Source organism: Macaca fascicularis, chromosome 15 (genome assembly GCF_037993035.2).
Source record: "Macaca fascicularis isolate 582-1 chromosome 15, T2T-MFA8v1.1".
NCBI classification, from domain to species: Eukaryota; Metazoa; Chordata; class Mammalia; order Primates; family Cercopithecidae; genus Macaca; species Macaca fascicularis.
In genome coordinates, this window is record NC_088389.1 from 95,111,402 (window position 1) to 95,135,500 (window position 24,099).

General features: G+C 40.7%; 1 protein-coding gene across 14 annotated transcripts in view; it reads left to right on the plus strand.

Moving 5' to 3' along the window:
- GLIS3 (GLIS family zinc finger 3) overlaps positions 1-24,099 on the plus strand; it is a 479,833-nt gene that overhangs the window by 304,654 nt on the left and 151,080 nt on the right. The gene's annotated exons all lie outside the window — the stretch shown is intronic.

Consider the following 24,099-nt stretch of genomic DNA (forward strand, 5'->3'; position numbering starts at 1 on the left):
ACCAAATGATCAAGTTGTAGACCTTAAATGTATACAATTTTAATCATCACTATACCTCAGTAAACCTGGAGGGAAAATGTGCTGTCGTTTGAATTGATGTTCATTTATCCTTTTTCTCTGGATTATTTCAAGATTTTCTTTCTCTTTAGATTTAAAATTTTTAATTATGATGTGTTTTAGTGTATATTTTCCTGAGTTTATCTGGTTTGGATTCACTGTTTTCTGAATCTGTAGGTTTATGTGTTTTTTTTTTTTTTTTGCCAAATCTGGGGAGTTTTCAGCCATTATTTATTTTCTTTTCTTTTTTAGTTGTTGTTTCACTCCTGTCGCCCAGACTGCAGTGCAATGGTGCTATGTTGGCTCACTACAGCCTTTGCCTCCTGGGTTCAAGTGCCTGCCTTAGCCTTCTGAGTAGCTGGGATTACAGGGGCCCACCACAACGCCCAGCTAATTTTTGTATTTTTAATAGAGACAGGATTTCACTGTGTTGGCCAGGCTGGTCTCGAACTCCTGACCTCAGGTGATCCACCCACCTCGACCTCCCAAAGTGTTAGGATTAAAGGCATGAGTCACTGTACCCAGCCCATTATTTCTTTATATACTCTTTTGGTTCTACTCTCTTTCTTCTCTTCTGGAACTCTGATGATACAAATGGTGGGTCTTTTGCTAGTGTCCCACAAGTCCCTGAGGTGCTGTTAATTTTTTTCTCAATATGTTTCCCTTTTTTATTGAAATTGGATAAATTTTATTGTCCTGCCCTCAAGTCCACTAATTTTGTCCTCTCTCACCTCTACTGTTGAGCCCTTCCAGCAAGTTTTACAATCTCTGTTACTATTATTTTATTATTATAGTTTATGCTTTTCATTTTTTTATAGCTTCCATTTCTTTTCTGGAATTTTCTAATTTTTTCCCTTTGTTTCAAAAGAATTTATAATTTGTCATTGAAGCGTTTTTATGACAGCTGCTTTAAAATCCTTTTCAGATCATTTCAAGATCTAATTCATCTGATCCATTTTGGTATTGGCATTAGTTGATTGTCTTTTTTTACTCAAGTTGTGAGTTTTTGGTTCTTAGTTGATGGGTGATTTTAAATTATATCCTGCACATTTCGTATGTTTGGAAACTCTGGGTTGCATTCCAAACTTACTTTAACAGGCAGACACCCTGTTAAGTTTAGCACATGGGTCTTTGCCTATTTTAGTGGGCTGTGCTTCCAAGGGCAGTGATTTTCAAAGCATTTGCTATTTTTGGTTGGCTCAGTTTATTGGATGCTGCTGGGCCTTCCACTGGTCCCTACTGGTACCACCTGAGAGGGCAAAAGGGTTTCACAGTCAGGCCACCAGACGACTTTCAGTGGAGGAGGCATGTGGTGAGATTTCCCTGCCAGTGCCCCCAGTAGGGGAGGAGAGCATCCGGCTCCAGGGGTGAAAGGATCCCCTGATTGGAAGACTTGCTGTGTCTGGGTCCTTACCGCTGGTTCCACTCGCCCACCCTGAGTATCTGCTTAAAAGCATGTAGTCGCTTTCTTAAAGGTTTTTCTTTTTTGTACCTTTATTATAAGTATTTATGTCACAATTATTGATACATTTGTGAGCCTCATTCCATCCTCCCCTATTGAGGCAAAAGTTCCATTAAAGTCAGTGGCATATTGGTTTAAGTGGCATTAGGCCTACAGGATCTTATCCAGGTTGATTTGTAATCATCTGTGAAGTCAGCCCCTGTGCTTTTGATTGTGTGTGTGTGTGTTATTGGATCTGGTCCTGTTTGCTTGTCCCTAAAACCTTCCATCTCCTCCATTCCCCCATTTCCTAGGCCACAGTGCAGCTGGCATGAGGCTCATGGCCCTTCCATGTGGATGGCCTCATATCAGCAAAAATCCCACTAATATGAAGCTTCTTCCTGGTCTATGCAATTGCCATTATGTTGTTGGCCAGTTATCACATATTACTCAACATTGGACCTGCTCTCAAGACATTTAATATTTAATTAGGAGAACAGTCCCGTGCCTCTGGAGAATAGCTTATATGAATTGGGAACTCATTGGTGCCAATGGAACTGGGGAGGAAAGATCAGAGGACAGGATTAATGGTGATAGAAAAGTATTCCTAATTGTACACAGTTTTCATAAATCTGCTTGAGAGATCACAATGAGGGTGGTGAGAAGGGAGTGGAATTCTCTGAATTACTATGACACAAGGAAGCTTCAGTCCGTATTTAGAATTTAATTCATAGTGATCATCAAAGCCAAGCAAAATTATCTACAGTTGTATCCGTACCTTTATTTTTTAGTTATGATGGGCTCCTAAACTGCTGAGTGAACACATTTACATCTGCTCTGCTCATGAGAGGTATTAGCAGAAGACAGAGGGTATCTCGTTGGAGGAAGTGCGTGCCTGCAATGTAGATGTGCAAAACACCATTGTTCACCAAACCCAGTGGCTCGAAGATATTGAAAATGCATTTTGTAGTTTTAATTTTCTATAAATTATTCTGTAATTTAACTAAAGAAGACTTCCTTTTTCTTCAGAAAAGTCCTTCTTGACTGTTTCTTGCTTAATTTTCTTTTTAATTAGCATGGCTGATTTATTTCTTTTCTTTTTCTCCACAAATGAATTTATAATTGATGTGGGTAGAACAAACTACATAGTTTATAGTTTGGCAATATCATAAAGTTTTCATTTTAACTGGGAATGGCAGGAACTAGAGGGAAAATAACTTTTACAAAAGTAGATTGTTCTGTCACGAAATTGTTTGAGTTTGTACAAAATGCTCCTAACACGGATGACCTCTGCTTCTGTTGAATGTTGCATGTGAGGAAAACGTTTCTTTCCCAATCTTAGATTTCTCACATGAGCTAAAACTTTGCTTCCTTTGCTAAAATTTTTTATTGAAAAATCTCTTCCTATTACTAATCGACACTGTTTCTTAGAAAATAGTGAATCTAGTAGTAGCTGTTGTATATCCACACAATCTGTGGTAGAAGATGGCATTCTAGAGAGGAGCATACATCTGCCTTCTGGTCCCAAATATTCATGTATGAAGAAGCAATGCTTTGTAATTAATGATTCCTCAAACTGTAGAAGTTTCATTCTGACAGGATACTTTAATTTTGACTGGGGCTGGGTGCAGTGGCTCACACCTGTAATCCCAGCACCTTGGGAGGCTGAGGCAGGCAGATTGCCTGAGCTGGGGAGTTTGAGACCAGCCTGGGCAACATGGTGAAACCCTGTCTCTACAAAAAAATACAAAAAACAATTAGCCAGGTGTGGTAGCACGCACCTGTGGTTCTAGCTATTCAGGAGACTGAGATGGGAGGATTGCTTGAGACTTGGAGATGGAGGTTGCAGTGAGACAAGATCTTCACTGCATTCTAGCCTGGACAACAGAGCAAGACCCTGTCTCAGTAATAATTAATAATAATAATAATTTTGACTAAAATGGTGAGGAAAACATTTTTTTTCTTTTTTGTGAATTAAGCTCTGTACTAGTCTGTTCTTACACTGCTGATGAAGACATACCTGAGACTAGACAATTTACGAAAGAAAGAGGTTTAATGGACTTACAGTTCCACATGGCTGGGGAGACCTCACAATCATGGCAGAAGGCAAGGAGGAGCAAGTCACATCTTACATGGATGGCAACAGGCAAAGAGATCTTGTGCAGAGAAACTCCCATTTTGAAAACCATCAGATCTCGTGAGACTCATTCACTATTACGAGAACAATGCAGGAAACACACACCCCACAATTCAGTCACTTCCCACTGGGTTCCTCCTACAACATGTGGGAATTGTGGGAGTTACAATGCAAGATGAGATTTGTGTGGAGACACAACCAAACCATATCATTCTGTCCCTGGCCCCTCCAAAATTTTATGTCTTCACATTTCAAAATCAATCATGCCTTCCCAAGAGTCCCCCCAAGTCTTAACTCATTTCAGCATTAACTCAAAAATCTACAGTCCAAAGTCTCATCTGAGACAAGGCAAGTCCCTTCCACCTGTGAGCGTGTAAAATCAAAAGCAAGTTACTTACTTCCTAGATACAATAGGGGTACAGGAATTGGGTAAATACAGCCATTCCAAATGGGAGAAATTGGCTGAAACAAAGGGGCTACAGGGCCCATGCAAGTCCAAAATCCAGCGGGACAGTCAAATCTTAAAGCTCCAAAATGATCCCTTTTCACTCCATGTCTCACATCTAGGTCATGTTGATGCAAGAGGTGGGTTCCCATGGTCTTGGACAGCTCCGCCCCTGTGGCTTTGCAAGGTATAGCCTCCCTCCCGGCAGCCTTCATAGGCTGACGTTGAGTGTCTGCGACTTTTCTAGGTGCACAGTGCAAGCTGTCAGTGGATTTACCATTCCGGGGTCTGGAGAATGATGACCATCTTATCACAGATCCACTAAGTGGTGCCCTAGGAGACACTCTGTGTGGGGGCTCCAACCTCACATTTCCCTTCTGCACTGTCATAGCAGTCCCTAGGCTGCACACAGCATGGGGATCCTGGGCCCAACCCATAAAACCACTTTTTCCACACAGGCCATGGGGCCTGTGATGGGAGAAGCTGCCTTGAAGACCTCTGACATGACCTGGAGACATTTTCCCCGTTGTCTTGGGGGTTAACATTTGAATCTACATTACTTATGAAAATTTCTTCAGCCAGCTTGAATTTCTCCTTAGAAAATGGGATTTTCTTTTCTATCTCATTGTCAGGCTGCAAATTTTCCAAACTTTTATGCTTTGCTTCCCTTAGAAAACTGAATGCCCTTAACAGTACCCAAGTCACCTCTTGAATGCTTTGTTGCTTAGAAATTTCATTTGCCAGATACCCTACGTCATCTCCCTCAAGTTCAAAGTTCCACACATCTCTATGGCAGGGGAAAAATGCCACCACTCTCTTTGCTAAAACATAACAATTGTCACCTTTGTTCCAGTTCCCAACAAGTTTCTCATTTCCATCTGAGACCACCTCAGCCTGGACTTTATTGTCCACGCCACTCTCAGCATTTTTGTTAAAGCCATTCAACAAGTTTTTAGTTTCAAAATTTCCCACAGTTTTTTGTCGTCTTCTGAGCCCTCCAAACTGTTCCAATCCCTGCCTGTTAACCAGTCTCAGAGCTGCTTCCACATTTTCAAGTATCTACAGAAGCGCCCCCTCTACTGGTACCAATTTACTGTACATGGTGCTGATAAAGACATATCCGAGACTGGGCAATTTACAGAAGAGGTTTAATGGACCTACAATTCCACATGGCTGGGAGGCCTCACAAACATGGCAGAAGGCAAGGAAGAGCAAGTCATGTCTTACATGGATGGCAGCAGCAAACAGAGGGCTTTTACAGGGAAACTCTGCTTTTTAAAATCATCGGATCTTGTGAGACTCATTCACTATCAAGAGAACAGCACAGGAAAGACCCGCCCCATAATTCAGTCACCTCTCACTGTGTTCCTCTCATGACACATTGGAGTTGTGGGAGTTACAGTTCAAGATGAGATTTGGGTGGTGACACAGCCAAACCACATCAAGCTCCATGTACAGGAAATATACCTGTACAAGTGCAAGAGAATGTTGTTTCTTGGCCAAGAGACCCTCAGTCAATGCCCTTCACTTTGATTTTCACTCTAGTTTCTTCTAATTCTAGGAATTATGAGGTTGGCTTCATTTGTGCTTATATTTAAGAGCCAGTGACCCTATGGTGACTTAGGCCTCAATTATCCTACCTTCTTTCTGGGTAGCTGCCTGAAGCCTTCCATATAGGATAGAGAAAATAAGAGAAGTTGAGATGCTAGCCAAATTTTTCTGTTTTGGCGAGAAAGTTTTGATGAAGAAAAGAGTTTGAAACTATCTGTTGGCTAAAATCAAGTGAGCAGACATGTAGTATCTTTGCTAGACTTGGCCCTTCTAACTGGCCAGAAACAGAAAGGATCTTATAAATTGTATTAGTTTTCACTTATTTTGATATTAAATATATAGCAAATTTTTTCCTGCATTCATGAAGTGATCCAGCTTTTGTCAACAAGGAAAAAAGAAGTTTCTCCTTTGCTTTCTGTCATGGGCTACTTGTTAAAGAGGAATGCAGTCATTCATATAAACACTGTAGTATGTAGCAAAACATTTGATCTTTACAATTCCAGATGACTAGAGTTGTAATAAGCTGTGCACAACCTGGTGAGAGTAAGTAGGACTGTACTGGGGTAGGAGAAATGTGGGAGAGATGGGGCCTACTCTTCATATAGGAAAAGTAATGAGTAGTATTAGAGGCATGGTCATTACTCTTAGAGAATTTACAGCTTAATAAGAAAGATGAACCTGAAAAATTATAATCGGTTGATATGGTCACACATGGAAAGTACTTAAATGATGTAGCAAAAAGGAACATCTCAAGGAAACAGAGATATAAGAGATAACAATTATTGGTCTGGGTGTATCTTATTAAAATTTGCCTGGCTTAAGGGTATTTTACATTTTCATGATTTAAAGGGCTCAAAATTGATTCAGATGAGTAAAGTACAAGTCCATCACTAATCCCAATATCTCAAATTTCAAGCAGGATCCAGGAATTTTTTTCTTCCTTGCTACTTTAAACAAATTTTTCTTATTTCTTTCCCAGGACTTTCTATGGTCTGAATGTTTTTGTCTCCTCCAAAATTCCTGTTGAAACTAAACCTTCAATGCAACAGTGTTGGGAGATGGGAGCTAATGAAAGGTGGGGAGAGCCCTCAGGACTGGATTAATGCTGCTATATCAAGGGCTTGTGATAGTGGGTTCACTTTCTTTTCTTTTCTTTTTTTTTCTTTTTTTTTGAGACTGAGTCTTGCTCTGTCGCCCAGGCTGGAGTGCAGTGGTGGGATCTTAGCTAGATTCAGCCTCTGTCTCCCAGGTACAAGCAATTCTCTTGCCTCAGCCTCCCAAGTAGCTGGGACTACAGGTGTGCACCATTACACCTGGCTAATTTTTGTATTTTTTTAAAGTAGACTTGGGATTTCACCATGTTGGCCAGGCTGTTCTCGAACTGATCCACCTGCTTCAGTCTCCCACAGTGCTCGAATTACAGGCCTGAAGAGAGTGGTCTCACTTTCTTCTGCACTTCCATCATGTGAGGACACAGCACTCTTCCCCTCAGGAGGATGTAGCATTCAAGGCGCCATCTTGGAGGCAGAGACAGAGCCCTCACCAGACACCAAACCTGTGGGTGCCTTGATCTTGGACTTTCCCAGCTTGTGAAGAATAAATTTCTGTTCTTTATAAATTACCCAGTTTCAGGAAGGTTGTGGCAGCATCACAAAATAGTCTAAAACAGGTCTCCACAGAGATTGGGGAGATGGGGCCAAATTAACATATTTGTTCATGGTCCTCATCAATATAGAGGCTTTTTGGAGGCAGGAACTGGGTCTCCTCACAGGCATGGAGTCAGTGCTCTGATCAAGTTGATACCCACTGCTGGGCAAAGCTGTGCTACCACTGTGAGTCATCCTGAAGAATACCGTCACATTAACAGGCTTGATTTAACCATTCCACAATGCATACATGTTAAGAAAAAACATGTTGTACATGACAAATAGGCACAATTTTTGTCAGCTAAAAAAATGAAGAAAACAAGAAGAACCTCATTCCTTTCTTCAAACAGCTTACCATTGTTGTTGAGGAGACAAAATGAGAGCATAAGAAACACAGAGAGAATAATTCAATGTTAAGAGTTTTGGGAGATTAAGGTGAAGGCAGTGAAAATTGAGAGAAGGGAGTTCATAAGTCAGGAGGATCAGAAGGATCATGGGGGAGTTAAGACTGAGGAAGCCTTAAACAGTCTGTTAGGATAAAGGATAAAGTTCACCTTCATTGAGAAGGAGACCCTGGGAAAGGTGGGGGAGGCACTTGGAACTGTATAGGGAGGGGCTGGGGTACAGGGGAGAGGCCTGGCTGCTAAGAAGGGATAGGAAGACATGGGTTGAATATAGAGAGCAGAAATTCCTATCCACAGACCATGGGAAACTTCTAGGCTCAACAGGGAAAGTTGGCCCACTGTGGAATCATTTCTTGAAGAAATCCCCCTCCCAGTGTCCCCTAGGCCTTGACTTTCATCCGTACTTGAAAGAATAAGATTAAAATGCAAGAAGTAGGAGGCAAGATATGGAAACGTATGCATACTAAATGTTCAGCAGTCAAGGAGGCCCAAGGGCTGATGTCAGAGTCACTTCTGTCAGGGAACTGGCAAGGGGCAAATAAAACTGAAAGGCATTGGCTAAGAAGAGAGAAGGAGCAACAGCGGGCACCAATATTCGATCTCTGAGGTAAAACGCAACAAAAAGGCATCAGGAATCCACTAGTCACACTCTGAAGGCTTGATATTTTTCCCAGGCTCCCCTTCAACAGAGTGAAGCCAGGGGGACTTTTATCCTGTTAACCTGGGTGCAGCCCTGCTTCCCACGATGTGTGAAGAAGTTGTTTATTCATTTGAGGGCTGGTTTACAGCCACATTACTCATAATGTTGTCAGTGTACCATGGTATCTGTTATTCTGGAAATCAAGAAGCACTTAGAAGCTAACTTTTACATACTCTCTTAAAAATATGTCTTATTAATAAATAGTTATGTGGGACACTTTTTGTGGGAGGGAGGGAGTTAACTCTTTCTTGGGTTATTAACACAGCACTGCAACAGAGGTGACAAAACACACTAAAATACAAGGCAGTCTATGGCCCCTTGATGACTTAATAAAGCTGGTACATCTCTCAACACTCTGAACAAATAAAAAATTCAAAGCCCATTGCATGGATGGATGGATAAGTAGACAGATCGAAGCTAGTATATTCATCCTTTGTGCTAACATATCCACATTTCTTGAAAGTTATCTCACTAGAGACTGCACAAAAGAATCTTAGTTTTATGACTAAGTTTAGACTCCATAGTTTATGATAAATCGAAATCCAACCTAAGAACTCTGACTAAGTTGGGGCTATGATGTGGCTGGTTTTCTGGGGCTTTGGAAGACATCATAGCTAATACTTTTCATGAGACCTCTTGTATCATATAACCTTGCCAAGCATATCCAGAAGACTAGAACCTCCCCAGGTGGATGCCTAGCCACTTTCTGGCAAATTGCTTTCACAGGACATTCCAAACCCTGAGAGCTATTTCAAAAGTTTCTGGAGAGCTTTGGCAGGCTCTGAGCTCCAGTGTATCTACCACAGAGGGAGGGAGGGAGGGAGTCATGTTAACAGTTTTAATCTTATTCCACCTGCAAAGTAATTGCTTACACTTAAAAAAAAGTGCTGGATTGGCCTAATTTTATTATACCTTTAAAGAATGGCACATTTTAATTCCTTTGCTGTTTCTGCATAGTGCTATTGTATTTACTTGATAATGCAGAGAACAGAAAAGAACATGACATTCTAAAATGTATTCTTTCCCATGATTTGCCCTTCCTCTACCAGCATGAGGTATCTTTACCTCTGTGTGTTTTATTTTTTTTCCTACATAGCTACATAAATTTTAAAAAGAGATCATCTGACTACACTGCCTCTTGTCGTCTCTTTATTCACTCCTTTGTATTAAACATAGCTCCTATCCAAGGCAATCTTGGCTGGAAGACCCCATCTCTCCCACATTTCTCCTACCCCAGTACAATCCTACTTACTCTCACCAGGTTGTGCACAGCTTATTACAACTCTAGTCATCTGGAATTGTAAAGATCAAATGTTTTGCTACATACTACGGTGTTTATATGAATGACTGCATTCCTCTTTAACAAGTAGCCCATGACAGAAAACAAAGGAGAAACTTCTTTTTTTCTTGTTGACAAAAGCTGGATCACTTCATGAATGCAGGAAAAAATTTGCTATATATTTAATATCAAAATAAGTGAAAACTAATACAATTTATAAGATCCTTTCTGTTTCTGGCCAGTTAGAAGGGCCAAGTTTAGCAGAGATACTACATGTCTGCTCACTTGATTTTAGCCAATAGATAGTTTCAAACTCTTTTCTTCATCAAAACTTTTCTCGCCAAAACAGAAAAAAACTCTTCCATTACTCTTCCTATACTCTTCCTATATTTCCTATATGAAAACAAATATTTAGGGTCTGGTATCTCTGTGTCACTAATTCTGATGATTTTGTATTTAAAATGCCATTAAGGTGAGTGTCCTAATTGCATTTCTCAACTTCAGATACAGCCGTAGGTGTCTAGACCTAATCATATTCCATCCATGAGGTAGCTAGAGAGGAGATGGGGATAGAGGCAGTGGAAGAAGTTTGGGGTGAGGAAAGCAAAGATATTTTGCAAATTTTTTCATTATATAGATAGTTATTGCCTCCCATGTGTCAGAAACTTCTAGTAACCTGAGAGTACAGCTATGAACAACATAAACAAGATCTCTGCCTTCATGGCACTTGCTACCCTATGAGAAAGATTGATAGTACAGAATTATTTACTTCACCTGAGAATACAGCTATACAAAACAAAAACAAGGTCTCTGTCCTCATGGTGCTTGCTGCCTTGTGAGAAAGACTGATAGTACAGAATTATTTGCTTATGATAAGTTAAGAGCCACAAATGAAAAATAACAGGGTGCTTTGAAGCCATATAAGGGGAGGGAGGCTTCTACCAGAGTTTCACTGAGAGATCCATCAAGATTCAGCTGGCCTGAAACTAATCTGAAATGTTTTTTCTCAGTGTCAGGGAGAAGCACCATTCTCATGTCAGGAAGAATTTTCCAGCATCAGGAACCAATGGCATATTTATAGCCCCTTTTACGTCAACTTGTCAAACAGCATCTTTAACACAGCCTGCTCCCTAGACGCATCTCATGCTTGTTGAAGGCTGTGGTGACATTGAAGCCAGACATTCTGTGGTCTCCGTTTCAGCATAGCAGGGAATGCTGGGAGTTAATCTGCCTGTAGCATATTGTTAGCACAGTTGTCCTGAGCGAGTCAAAAGACAATGGGAGTTCTGATTCCCTAGAGTCCAGAGGTACTTATTTGGACAACTGGTATCATATGTAAACCTCTAGACCTTGGAACTAGATGTTGGTAACTGATCAAGAGGCTTAATTCTATGGTCTCATTTGTGTTTTTTGAATGGTGATGATGACATTCAATTTTTTGGACTCTGAATACACCTCCAAGGGTAGATTGTTAGAATTTTTGCTGCATGATAGTGTATTGAGTCTAATTTTGAGGAGTGCAGTGATGCTTAATGTTATTCGAGTGCTTCATGTTACGGAAATGTGCACATTTGAGACATACTATGTTGCAGGAGAATTATATTATTCACAAAATGAAACCTCAAACAGAATATAAAATTGAAGACTATGAAGAAAAGATCAACAAAAAGCCAGCCTTGGTTACGCAGCTACCGTGGCTTAGGAATCCAGCCAAAAAGGCTCCACCATGGACTAAGTTGAATTAGCTCTCACTAGTAATTAAGGTGACTAGACTTTGTGCACGATTACATATAGGAGAGCTCAGAATAAGAAATCATATAATATTGTTTATGAAAAAATCACAAGTAGCTTATAGCCTGTCTATAAGCCCAATCCCAGTTTGATCTGTGCAGAGAGGAAACTATATTCATACAGCTGTGCTTTAAGCCATCTCAGATCTTCTGTTCAAAGGAATGGAGCTTTCTTTGGGCTTTCTTTGTCGAGTGTCGGAAACCTGGATCCAGCACAATTGAATAGAACTTTGAATCATAACCATTGTGAGACCTGGAATTAGGAGGGTGGGACTGCCTTGGTGGGTCGGGGGAGGCTTCTCTACGGAGGTGACATTTGAGCTGCATTTTGAGGATATGAAGGTTATGCTCAGAGCACAGAGGTGGACAGAAGAGTGTCCTTTACAGGGGAGCACTGTGTACTAAAGCACATGGGTACAACATATATAGGAAACATCTTATAGCTAGGGGTGCCTACAGGTAAGATCATGGCAAGAAGAGGTTGAGTGTTGGTATTTGACACCTTCCTATGCTGGCCTCAAGACTTTCTCCTGGAAGCAATGAAGATGCATGTGCAGCCTTTTTCAGCAGCCAAATGATAGAATCCCATTAGTTTTTCAGAGAAGTGTGGTGACAAGTGAAAAAAACTTACAGTAAGAGTTATGATGAGGGTGAGGTAGGAGGTGCTAAAAATCTAAGGCCTTTGTGGTAGTGGAGAATGGAGGCGGGAACAGAGGGAAGAACCGCTTAGGAGAGGTCTTGGTCAGAACCTTCTTCAGAAGAGGAAACTAATATTCTAGGAAGGCATGGCATGTCCATTGTAGGAGGCCAGATAGGGAGAATTATTGCGAGAGATGTAACCAGCTATGACTTTCATGCCCTTTTAGACCTGGGTACCTGGGATCTGGAGATTTTTCTTTTGAGTTCCAAGACTGACAATGGGAGAAGTTGTTTAAGGTTTATTAGGCAACTGGCACTGTGCTAAGCATAAGCACCCTACTGGTATTATCTAATTGAATCCTTACCACAAAGTGACCCTATAATATAAGTATTCATGTGCTCTCCATTTTGTAGATGAGAACATTGAGGTCTTCAGAGGCTAGATAATTTATCCAGAAATGTTCACATAAAAAAAGAGTTGAGATATATTGTGCTGCAGGAGAGTGATATTATTCACATAATGAAACCTCAATCAGAATATGAAAATGAAGACTATGAAGAAAAGATCAACAAAATCCAGCCTCGCTTATGCAGCCTTGGTTATGCAGCTTAGGTAAGTTATCTCAGATCTTCTCTTAGGTAAATTATCTTCTCTTAGGTAAATTATTTAGGCTTTTAGACCTCAATGTTCTAATCTACAAAATACCTTTCTTAGAGTATTTGCTTCAAGATTGGGTGTCAGAACCTAGAGCTCAACCTCTTTGCCCTTACACCCACTGCCCAATGGAAACATTTCTTTGTTTCTCCACAGGAATATAAAAAAGAGAAAGTCTCAGACAGAACCTTCTGTGTCATCATTGCATCTCTCTCTGTATTAGTCTGTTTTCACACTGCTGATAAAGGCATACTTGAGACTTGATAATTTATAAAGAAAAATAGGTTTAATGAACTCACAGTTCTATGTGGCTGGGGAGGTTTCACAATCATGGTGGAAGGTGAAAGGCACATCTTACATGGCAGCAGGCAAGAGAGAGAATGACAGCCAAGCGAAAGGGGTTTCCCCATATAAAACCATCAGATCTCATGAGACTTATTCACTACCATGAGAACAGTATGGGGAAAACTGTCTCCATGATTCAGTTGTCTCCCACCAGCTCCTTCTCACAACCTGTGGGAATTATGGGAGCTACAATTCAAAGTGAGATTTGGGTGGGGACACAGCCAAACCATATTACTGTCCTTCTCCTTTTTCTCCTTGTCTTCATAATGACCAACACCCTTTTCTTAGTTACTAAAACTAGAGAACATGAAAGTCCTGACTCCTCCTCTGTCTCCTCTTCCTCCTTGTGTATCATCAGTTAGTCACCAAATCTGAACTCTTTCTGCTCCTAGATACTTCACATAGGTGATACTTCACATAGGTATTACTTCACTAAGAACCAGTCTCTCTTCTCAACCCCTCTGTCCTTCATAGGTGATTGGCACAGTCCATGAATTACTTCTGTCTTACCTTCGCTGTTGGATTATAAACTCCTTAAAGGTAGAGACTGTGTTTTATGTGCGTATTTTGTATGTCTTGTGGCCTCTAACTAATTCACTCTGTCATAGCAACAGTAGAAGTTTAAAATATTTTACTGATTGATTTAGTCAAGGGAGCTCTTTATAATGAAACTTTTATCATGGTTTACTATTTATGCATTTAGAGTTCATCCAAATTGGGAGTGTAGTTGTGGGTGTGTGTGCTGCAGAATGACCAGAAGGTTTTGTATGAGTTTTAAGTAGAGAACAGCAGATGCAATCAATGGGTTGGACATAGAGCCAAAGATTGGTTCCCAGACCTTCTCAAAAAGGGAGATTTCTACAGGGAGGACTTGGAAAAAAATATATGGACTTCATATGTGGCTCAGGTCTTAGGCAGTTTCAAGGCTTAGCATGAGGTATGAAGTACTGGAGTGCTCAGACAAGAGTGCAGACATGTCCCAACTTCAGGGGACATAAGTTGCATTACCAGACATTACTCAAAAAGAGGATCTGTTCTCTTTTTTCTCTCACATTGTCCATCCACTTGGCCTTTGAAAGTTATATGTGACGTTGTTTGCATTTTTAATTAAGAAGAAAAATGAGTTTCATAATAAATTACTTTAAAATTTGCAAGCATTATTTTCATAATGAAATAGCTCCATTTTATTTACAAGTGAAAATTTAATTTTCTCAGCTTTTCTATTCTGTATTTAATGATCATCTAAAATCTATCACATGATCTCCATTTTCATTTTCTCTCTCATTTTTTTTTAAACTTCTACTTTAGTGTCCCTTGGCAAGGGCTAACAACATTCTGCTCAATCATTAGAACTGTGGCCAATGCTGAAGATTTTCATGCTGTAAAAACTCATTAACTTGAATTACATTGCTTTAGATTTGTGATAATTTGGGCCTGGCAAGTGTAACTGACTTTGAGTCGAAAGTTTGGCCTTTAATGTATAAAATTGTCATTTTTTCCAGTAATTTTCAGAATGGTAGAGCTGAAGGAACATAAGCCTTCTTCACTGATACCTTAGTTGACAGATGAAGAAACAGAAGTACAGAGGATGGAAGAATGCTTGAGAGTAGCCAAGTTCTGGACCTCTAGCCTCAGACCCCATAATACTATGTACAAAGGAAATACCTTTTTGTTAAGTCCTAAATTGTTCTCATGTTGAACCCTGTGCTGATGTAAGCAAGGCTTTCTTTTCCATCATTTTCTCACCCCTCTCCCATCTCACATTATTCTAACTGTGCAGTTATCCTTATGTGCCAGTGGGGCTTTAATCAAGCCACACATACTCTTGGAACCTTCAGTATACTGGAAATGCAGACTTTTCTGTTTTTTGTCTTCAAAGACAACCTTAAGTCATCACTTCCAGTTGAACAGACAGAGAGGACAAACCTGTGTGGTCCTCTCTCCTTCATGGCTGATGGTGCAGCCTGTAAGCAGACTGTTTCCTTCTTGTACAGTAAGCCTTTGGTTGAGCCACCAGCTCACTAGGCTGGCTACCAGGTTGACCTTGTGATCCGGAAGGTTCTTCAGATGTGGGCAAGCTCAAGGAATTGCTGTGAGCTGCAGCTGCCCTGGGGGCTATTTCCATTTTAAGTGCTGTCCCAGAATCTTAGAAGAGCACTAGATAAGGTTGAAAACAACTTGACATCTTTCCCTGCAAGATCTAGAGCAGTGGCGTGCATCTGCATCTTTTGCGGGGGATGGATGGCTTTGTGAATCCAAGACAGACTCTGGACCGCTCCTCCTGCCCCAGCCCCATATATAGAGAATCATGCACACACCTACATTCACACAGTTTGCATGCTATTTCAGAGGGTCTATGGATTTTCTGAATGCCATCTATGGAGTATAAGAATCAGGCTCTCTAAGCTAGAGTTTTCAAACTTATAATCAATACCACCTAAATTTGTATAACACTACATTGTAATGATCCCTTTGACATACAGTATAGCATTTGATCACGAATGTATTCATATGGTACATACATTTCTCCCATTTAATAGATGTGAAATGATAGAACATAATAATGGTAATAATAATAGTATTACACTCATTATTATATATTGTTGTTAACATTTATTATTTGCCATTTGCCAAGCACTGCCCCGAGCATTTTCCAGGTATTAACTCTCCTTCATAATGTCGTTCTGAGGTAGGAACTATTATTAACCCTAGTTCAAAGGTGAAGTGACTAAAGGATGGTGGGGTGACAGGATCAATGGGGGTCTTGAGGACCATGCGTGGGATTGAGTGGAACCCAAGGCAGTTTTCAGAGTTTGTGAATGGGTCTGTGAAGGTGTTCAGCACACCTTCCCTATGATGAACAACCTCCAACCGATTCATTAACAGTTGAATTACTTATTCAAAATGCAGTGCCCAGGGGAAATTATCCATCCTACAGTGGCCCAACTTTTAATAGATATTATGTCCAACCCCTGGTTGAACTTGCCTCTTTGGTTGCTATAGAGAGTGACCAGCTCCTGGATTTATCCTTGGACTCATACTGTACTTACTGGAGAAGAGCTAATTCTCCCAAAAGAAATTGTGGTAAATTAGTAAGGCAGAACAAATGTTGGGCAGCTAAAAATGATAAATGGACTGATGGTCTGTTGCTGTCTCTTCCAGCCATGGAAATTTTGACTTAGTGATTTGATGCCATCTCTTGATTGAAAAATTGAATGAATCAATAGTGATTGAGTCTATACCAGAAGTCTGGTGCCAGCAACTGGAACTGTTGCTGCATCCAGACCCAGGGCCCCAAGACGCCACCACATGGTCTTGGAAGGAGATAGGAAGCAAAGCCTATTTTCCTTAGGAAAAAAAAAAACTTGAGCTAATTGCCATATTAATGTAAGCTATTTTCATTATTCTTGGAGAAAGAATTATATGCGTTGTGATAGTGGGCCATAGTAGAAATTTTATTTTTATCTTTAATTAGATGCTGGTTTTTCAGATGCTTTGGGTCATACTAATCTGTCAAGAGTAAATTCAGAACTTACTGGGTTTTTACAAGGATTTTTGTATAAGAGCAGCTTCTTGCTCCCCTATAATTTTTCCTAATGCCTGATCACTTTAACCACAGCCAACATGCTGGGGACTGAGTTTTGTACTCAGGACACAACCCCACATCTAGTCATGTATTTCAGCCCAGATCCGATATTTATATCGTCAATATAGACTTCTTTCTCTCTCTCTCTCTCTCTCACACACACACACACACACACACACACAGACACACACACACACTCCCCTCCCTGTTTAGGGCTCCACAGTAAACATCACCCAAAGTAGCCACCTCAACGAGGCAGTCAGATGGTGGCAGTGAAGGTGTGGATTAACCACCATGGAGCTGAAGTAGCATGCCAGGGTAGGAAGAACACAAGCTTTGAAGCCACACATAACCGGGCTGGCTCGCAGATGCTCTGATCATAAAATACTCTTTTCTCTTTGTGTTTCTTTTTAAAACACAATTCTCTTTAAAATTTCTCTCTTCTTTTTATGTTTCATTTTCAATATTTCCTATTGCTTTGTCTTCAATGTGACTAATCTTTGCTTCTTCAGTGTCAGCTCTGCTGATAATGTCTTCCAGTTTAATTTTCCTATCAGACATTGCGATTTTCATCTCGACAAGTTTGATTTTTTGAAATATATCTGTTATGTCTCTTATTAACTGTTTGAATATATAAGGAATACAGTTATAACAACTAATTTAATGGCATTGTCTGCTCACTGTAACATCTGTGTCAGTCATCACATCCACCAAAGCTGGTTTGGTTCTTCACATTCGGGGTCATTTTTTCCTGCTGCATTCCATGCCTGTTCGTTTCGGAGATTTTAAAATTATTTTTAAAGATTTTAGTTTTTTGGCTGGGTGAGGTGGCTCACGCCTGTAATCCCAGCACTTTGGGAGGCTAAGACGGGTGGATCACAAGGTCAGGAGATAGAGACCATCCTGGCTAACATGGTGAAACCCTGTCTCTACTAAAAATACAAACAAATTAGCCGGACGTAGTGGTGGGCGCCTGTAGTCCCAGCTACTTAGGAGGCTGAGGCAGGAGAATGACGCGAACCTGGGAGGAAGAGCTTGCAGTGAGCCGAGATCGCGCCACGGCTGAGCGAGACTCCGTCTCCAAAAAAAAAAAAAAAAAAAAAAAAAGATTTTAGATTTTTAGAGCAGTTTTAGGTTCACGGCAAAATTGAGAGGAAGGTACAGAGATTTCCCATGTCTCCCTGCTCCCACGCATGCGGAGCCTTCTTTATTATCACCATCCCCCATCAGAGAGGTACACTTGTCACAATTGATGAACATACACTGACACATCGTAATTGCCCAGAATAGTCCACAGCATATGTTAGAGTTCACTCTTGATGGTGAACATTCTGTGAGTTTAGACAAATATATAATGACATGTATCCATCATTATAGTACCATACAGAGTCATTTACTGCCTAAAAATCCTCTGTGCTCCATTTGTTTATCTCTCCCTCCCCGAAACCCTGGCAACCACTGATATTGTCACCATCTCCATAGTTTTGCCTTTTCCAGAATGCTATATGGTTGGAATTTTACAGTTTGTAGCCTTTTCAAACAGATTCAAGTTAGCACTATGAATCTGAGGTTGAGGTTCCTCCATGCCTTTTCATGGCTTGATAGTTTATTCCTTTTTAGCATCAAATAATATTTCATTGCCTAGATATACCACCATTTATCCATTTACCCACTGAAAGACATCTTGGTTGCTTCCGAGCTTGGACAGTTATGAATAAAAGAAACCTTTTCTTTCTTTCTTTGTTTTTTTTTTTTTTTTTTTTTTTTTTTTTTTTTTTTTTTTTGAGACTGAGTCTTGCTCTGTTGCCCAGGCCAGAGTGCAGTGGCGTGATCTTGGCTCACTGCAAGCTCCGTTTCCCAGGTTCATGCCATTCTCCTTCCTCAGCCTCCCGAGTAGCTGGGATTGCAGGAGCCCGCCACCACACCCAGCTAATTTTTTGTATTTTTGGTAGAGACAAGGTTTCACTGTGTTAGCCAGGATGGTCTTGATTTCCTGACCTCATGATCCACCTGCCTCGGTTTTCCAAAGTGCTGGGATTACAGGCATGAACCACCATGCCTGGCCAGGAAGCCTTTACAAAATGACTTTTTAAGTTAACACTATGCATCTGAGGTTCCTCCGTGCCCTTTCATGGCCTGATAGTTTATTCCTTTTTAGCATCAAATAATATTTCATTGCCTCAATATACCACAATTTATCCATTTACCTACTGAAAGACATCTTGGTTGCTTCCAAGTTTGGGCAGTTATGAATAAAATTGTAATAAACATCCCTGTGCAGGTTTTTGTGTGGACATACATTTTCAACTCCTTTGGGTAAAAACCAAGGAGCACGATTACTGGATTATATGTTTAGTTTTGTAGTATGAATGTGTTTGAGAGTTAGTAAGTATGTTTAGTTTTATTAGAAACTGTTAAATTGCCTTCCAAAGTGGTTGTACCACTTTGCCTTCCCATCAGCAGAAAGTGAGTTTCCATTGTTCTAGAGCTTCACCTGCATTTGGTGCTGTCAGTGTTCCGGGTTTTGGTCATTCTAATAGGTGTGTGTAGCGGTGTCTTATTGTTGTTTTAATTTGTATTTTTTTGAAATCATATGACATGGAGCATCTTTTCATATGCTTATTTGCCATCTGTATATCTTTGGTGAGGTGTCTGTTGCTTGGTAGCTTTTGATTGAATGCCAGACAATGTGAATTTTATCTTTTTGGGTACTTGATATTGTTAGGGACATTCCTATAAATACTCTTGGACTTTGCTCTGGCATGAGGTAAGTTATGTGAAACTAGTTTGATCCTTTCAACGTCTTGTTTTTATGATTTGTTAGGCAGCTCTGGGGCAGTAATCATTCTAAGGCTAATTATTCCCTCCTGAGGCAAGACTGTCCTGTGAACTGTAGTCAATCCCTGTGAATTAAGTGTTTCCAGTCTGGCTGGTAGGAGTAACAGGGACCCTATCTGAGTGTCCAGCATTTTTCCCTCCAATTGCTTAGTTTGTTCTTCACACTCATTTTACTCACATGCACATACCTACCAGTTCTCTGCTGAATACTTGAGGGGGATCCTCTGTAAATCTTCTCTCTCTGGGGGGATCTCAGTTTTGTTCTTCTGTCCTGTGAGCTCTAGTTTCCTTGACACATGCCCTTGCTCTTCTTCCTCAGCTTAGGGGATGTGCTGCATTCTGCCTGGCTCCTTCTTCCTTGTGCTGCTGCATGGAAACTTTCTCAGAAAGTAAACCATGGGAATAGTGGGTCTCATTTCATTTTTAAAAAATTATTATTTTTCTTTTGGGAATCACTTTCTTTCATTGACCAGTGTCTAGTGTTTTGAAAAACGTTGTTTTATCTATTTTGGATTGTGTGTGTATGTGTGTGCATTTTAGATCAAAAAGTAAATCCAGTCCCTGTGACCATCTTGGATGGAAGCAATTTGTATATTAATGGGAAGCGAGGAGGCATACGGAGGAGGTAGCATCCCACTCAGGAACATGCAGCCTCCTTGCATGTTAGTTATTGATTTCACTCCAAATAAAATTCCCATAGTAAATTATTTTCATGGTTAGTACTCTTTTCTTTCCTTTTTTTTCTCCGTAAAATGCAGTAGTGCCTTAGCATGGGCAGAATAGTGAAACTGAGTTGCTTGCTTATTCACATTTTCACAAATACTGATTGAATGTCTACTAGATGCCATATACTCTGTGAGGCATTGGCAGCTCTGCAATGTGATGGGTCCTGCCTCAGACTAGCCATGATGTGGTCATTGATTGGAAATTTACCCCAAAGCACTCATAACCCAATTTCTTGCATGTAGCCCATGGGTTGCTTTTTTGATTGGAGAAAGTAAAGACTCTTATGGGAGGAAGAAAGAGAATATTTGAATAGTGGGTCCTTTGGACAATGCCTGGTAAAACACTAGGTACTCAGTAAATATGTGTTATTTGAATGGATGAATTAATAAAATGTTACCTATGAATTTAATAATCATATTGATTTTAAGACCATATGTAGCTCAATGTGGCTTAAAGGAATTTGAAAAGGCTTTATCATCTCACTGCAAAGAAGTTTAGTTGGAACTATGTATCACACCCTGATATGTTTCAGGTACTGTGTTTGGCATGGGACAGTCTCAGTGAGTAAGACAGGGTTACTGTCCTCTACGTTTATGGTCTAGGACTGGCTGCATCAGAACCACCTAGGAGGGCACTTAACCTGGACTCATTGGGGTCAGGGAGGGCTTCCAGGAGGAGGTGATAGCTAAGCTGCAGCCTGAACACATCATCCTTATGGTGAAGAGGCACATTTTGAATTAGACAGTTCTTCCAAGGTCTAAATTACAGCCTTGGAAGCTGGAGTCAGACTTTTGCATCCAGTGTCTACTTCTGTCTGACAAATAGCTTTTGTATAAAATTGGGTAAGCTTATCAAGGTGAACTCACTTTTTAATTCATGTGTAGTGCAATATTCTGGCAGTACCTGGTTGAAGTGAAAAGACCTAAAGTCCTATCCCCTTTAATACAAAATTCATTTTTAAAATGTCCCAGTAGAGGGCTGAGCACAGAAGGCTAAGGTTTTAACAAATCCTTGTTTAATTGAAATGAGAAAGTGAGCTTTTGTTGTTCTACAGCTTCACCTGCATTTGGTGTTGTCAGTGTTCTGGATTTTGGTCATTCTAATAGGTGTGTGTAGCAGTGTCTTATTGTTGTTTTAATTTGCATTTTTTGATATCATATGACATGGAGCATCTTTTCATATGCTTATTTGCCATCCGTATATCTTTGGTGAGGTGTCTGTTTTCCAAGAGGTGGTGAGGAGAGAAGTTAGGGAATCTGCTGACTCCCTCCTCTCAGGTCAGGGCTGCTGCCCGAGTTCATCTTTCTTCAGTTTCTCCAGCCCTGCAACAAAGGAGCGCTGCAGTTCAACAGAGCAGCATAGAGCTTGCACGCATGCTGAGCAGGAGGGCTGTCGAGAGAGACCGTGTAGTAAATACAGAGCGCTCATTGAAATGCCAAGTGTCACTACTTTGGCATTTAATTATCTGACTTGCTGGCAGCTGGAAGTAGGGAAGCAAGCAGAAAAGAAGAAGAAGAAAAAAGTCGGTGAGAAGCAGAAGGCAGAACTGGACAGTGATCTGATGTAGAAATTGGGCCAAGAGCAATACTTTCTAGGCACATTCTTAAAAAACCTTTACCTTGTATTTACTGTTTAGAACTACCTGCATTTTTTGAAATGAAATTCTAAATAAAATGCCTTCTGATTAAAAAACATTACTACTCTGAACATACAGAGGCACAATCAATGAACTCTTACGGTGAAGACCATTTTAGGTATGTTCAATATGGACTGTCAAAGGTGTCTAAACACACAGCAAGGTCATCTGGGAAGCAAACTCGAACAAAGCAATACCAATGCTGTGGCAGCTCCATCAAATTTGAATTAAAATGACTTGGCAGCCTGCTGGTCTGGCTGGCTTACATTTCAGGGTAGAGGAGAGAGATGTGGACTCTGGAGGTAGCAGACAAGGAGTTTAATCCCAGCTCTGCCACTTACATCTAGTGTGAACTTGGGCCTCCTCTCAGTGTATCAGTTCTGTCAACACTTACGTGCTTCTCACCAGAAGCTTTCATTGTTTGGGGAATTATGCCAGCTTTAAAGTCACACTATATAGTGCCTAGCACAAAGCCATTTACGCTAGAGGCTACGTTTGGATTTTTTTTTTTTCTTTTTAAGCAGCAGACCTCTTATATTAAACAAAATATGATATAGGGCTTGCGTTTCTGAAACCAACAGGAAGAAGTCAGCTGCTCAAAGGAAACTGGTCTCTCCCAACTCTAGACCTACCAACAGGTCTTTCTCCTGGGGTCATTTTTTGGGGGAGACCTCTGACCCCACACTCTTAAAACAGCAAGTCCACCCCACCCTCTCTTTTGCCTGCCTCCATGGTAGTTACCATTATCTGCCGTTCCTTACATTGACCTATTCTGCTGTCGGTCTGCTCCTCCCCACTGGAATATATGCCACATGAGAGTGGGGACTTTATCTGTTGTGTTCTCTGTTGTATCCCTAGTTCCTCCAGAGATACCATCTGGAACTTAATAATTATCTTTTTAAAGTAGGCACTCAATAATTATCTTTTTCAGTGAATGGCACATAAGTAGTGACCAAGATTGATGCCTGTGGATCCTACTGTGTTAGTCTAGTGTTGGGGAAAACAGGTACCAGGCATCCATAAAACTGTGTGGTAAGCGTTGTGCTGGGTGAAGTATGGAGTGTCATGGGGACACAGAGAAAGGCCCTAACCTAGACATAAGAGGTCCAAGACTCAGAACAGTTAAGAAACTGAGGTACAGAGAGGATGTCACTGTTCCAAAGTCACATAGCCTGAAACAAGGCAGAGCTGTTGCAGAGCAATGAAATGGCATTGGCACATGGGCTGTGGTCTTCACTCGAAGCGTGTGCTATTTAGATATTGCAGAAGTCAGTGTTAAGACAACATGAAGGATGTTAGTCATGTCTATGAGGAGTCAATACAACTTTGGCTACACCATTGAAGGTTGACCAGAACAGTGAGGGAGACTTGCAGGGACTGGGTCCGGAGAATGTTCAGATTATTCTGGGGAGTGATGAATAGCATTGCAGAGGAAGTGGAGATAGAATTGTGGATTTGAATGATGCTGTGAAAGTGATAGTAACAGGTTTAGAGTGTTTTGTCAGGATCTGATCCAGGAGAAGATGCTTCTAAAAAACACATTCTGTGCCCATTAAAATAGTGAAATAATATATGGTTTTCCCTCAGTATCCATGCAAAATAGGTTCCAGGGTCCCATGAGGATACCAAAATCCATGGGTGCTCAAATGCGTGATATAAAATGGTATAGGATTTGCATACAACCACACACATCCTGTATACATTATATAATCTCTAGATTATTTATAATACCTAATGTAATGTAAATAGTTGCTCTACTGTTTTTTTTTTTTTTTTTGAGACGGAGTCTCGCTCTGCCACCCAGGCTGGAGTGCAGTGGCCGGATCTCAGCTCACTGCAAGCTCCGCCTCCCGGGTTCACGCCATTCTCCTGCCTCAGCCTCCCAAGTAGCTGGGACTACAGGCGCCCGCCACCTCGCCCGGCTAGTTTTTTGTATTTTTTAGTAGAGACGGGGTTTCACCGTGTCAGCCAGGATGGTCTCGATCTCCTGACCTCGTGATCCGCCCGTCTCGGCCTCCCAAAGTGCTGGGATTACAGGCTTGAGTCTACTGTATTTTTTATTTGTATTATTTTTATTGTTGTATTTTTAAAAGATATTTTTATTCTGAGGTTGGTTGATTTTGTGCACATGTGGAACTCAAGGATATAGAGGGCGGACCGCATATGAAATCTTCTATAAAAATGCAGATACTTCGACCTGGGAGTGCCAGCTCTAATAATTTAT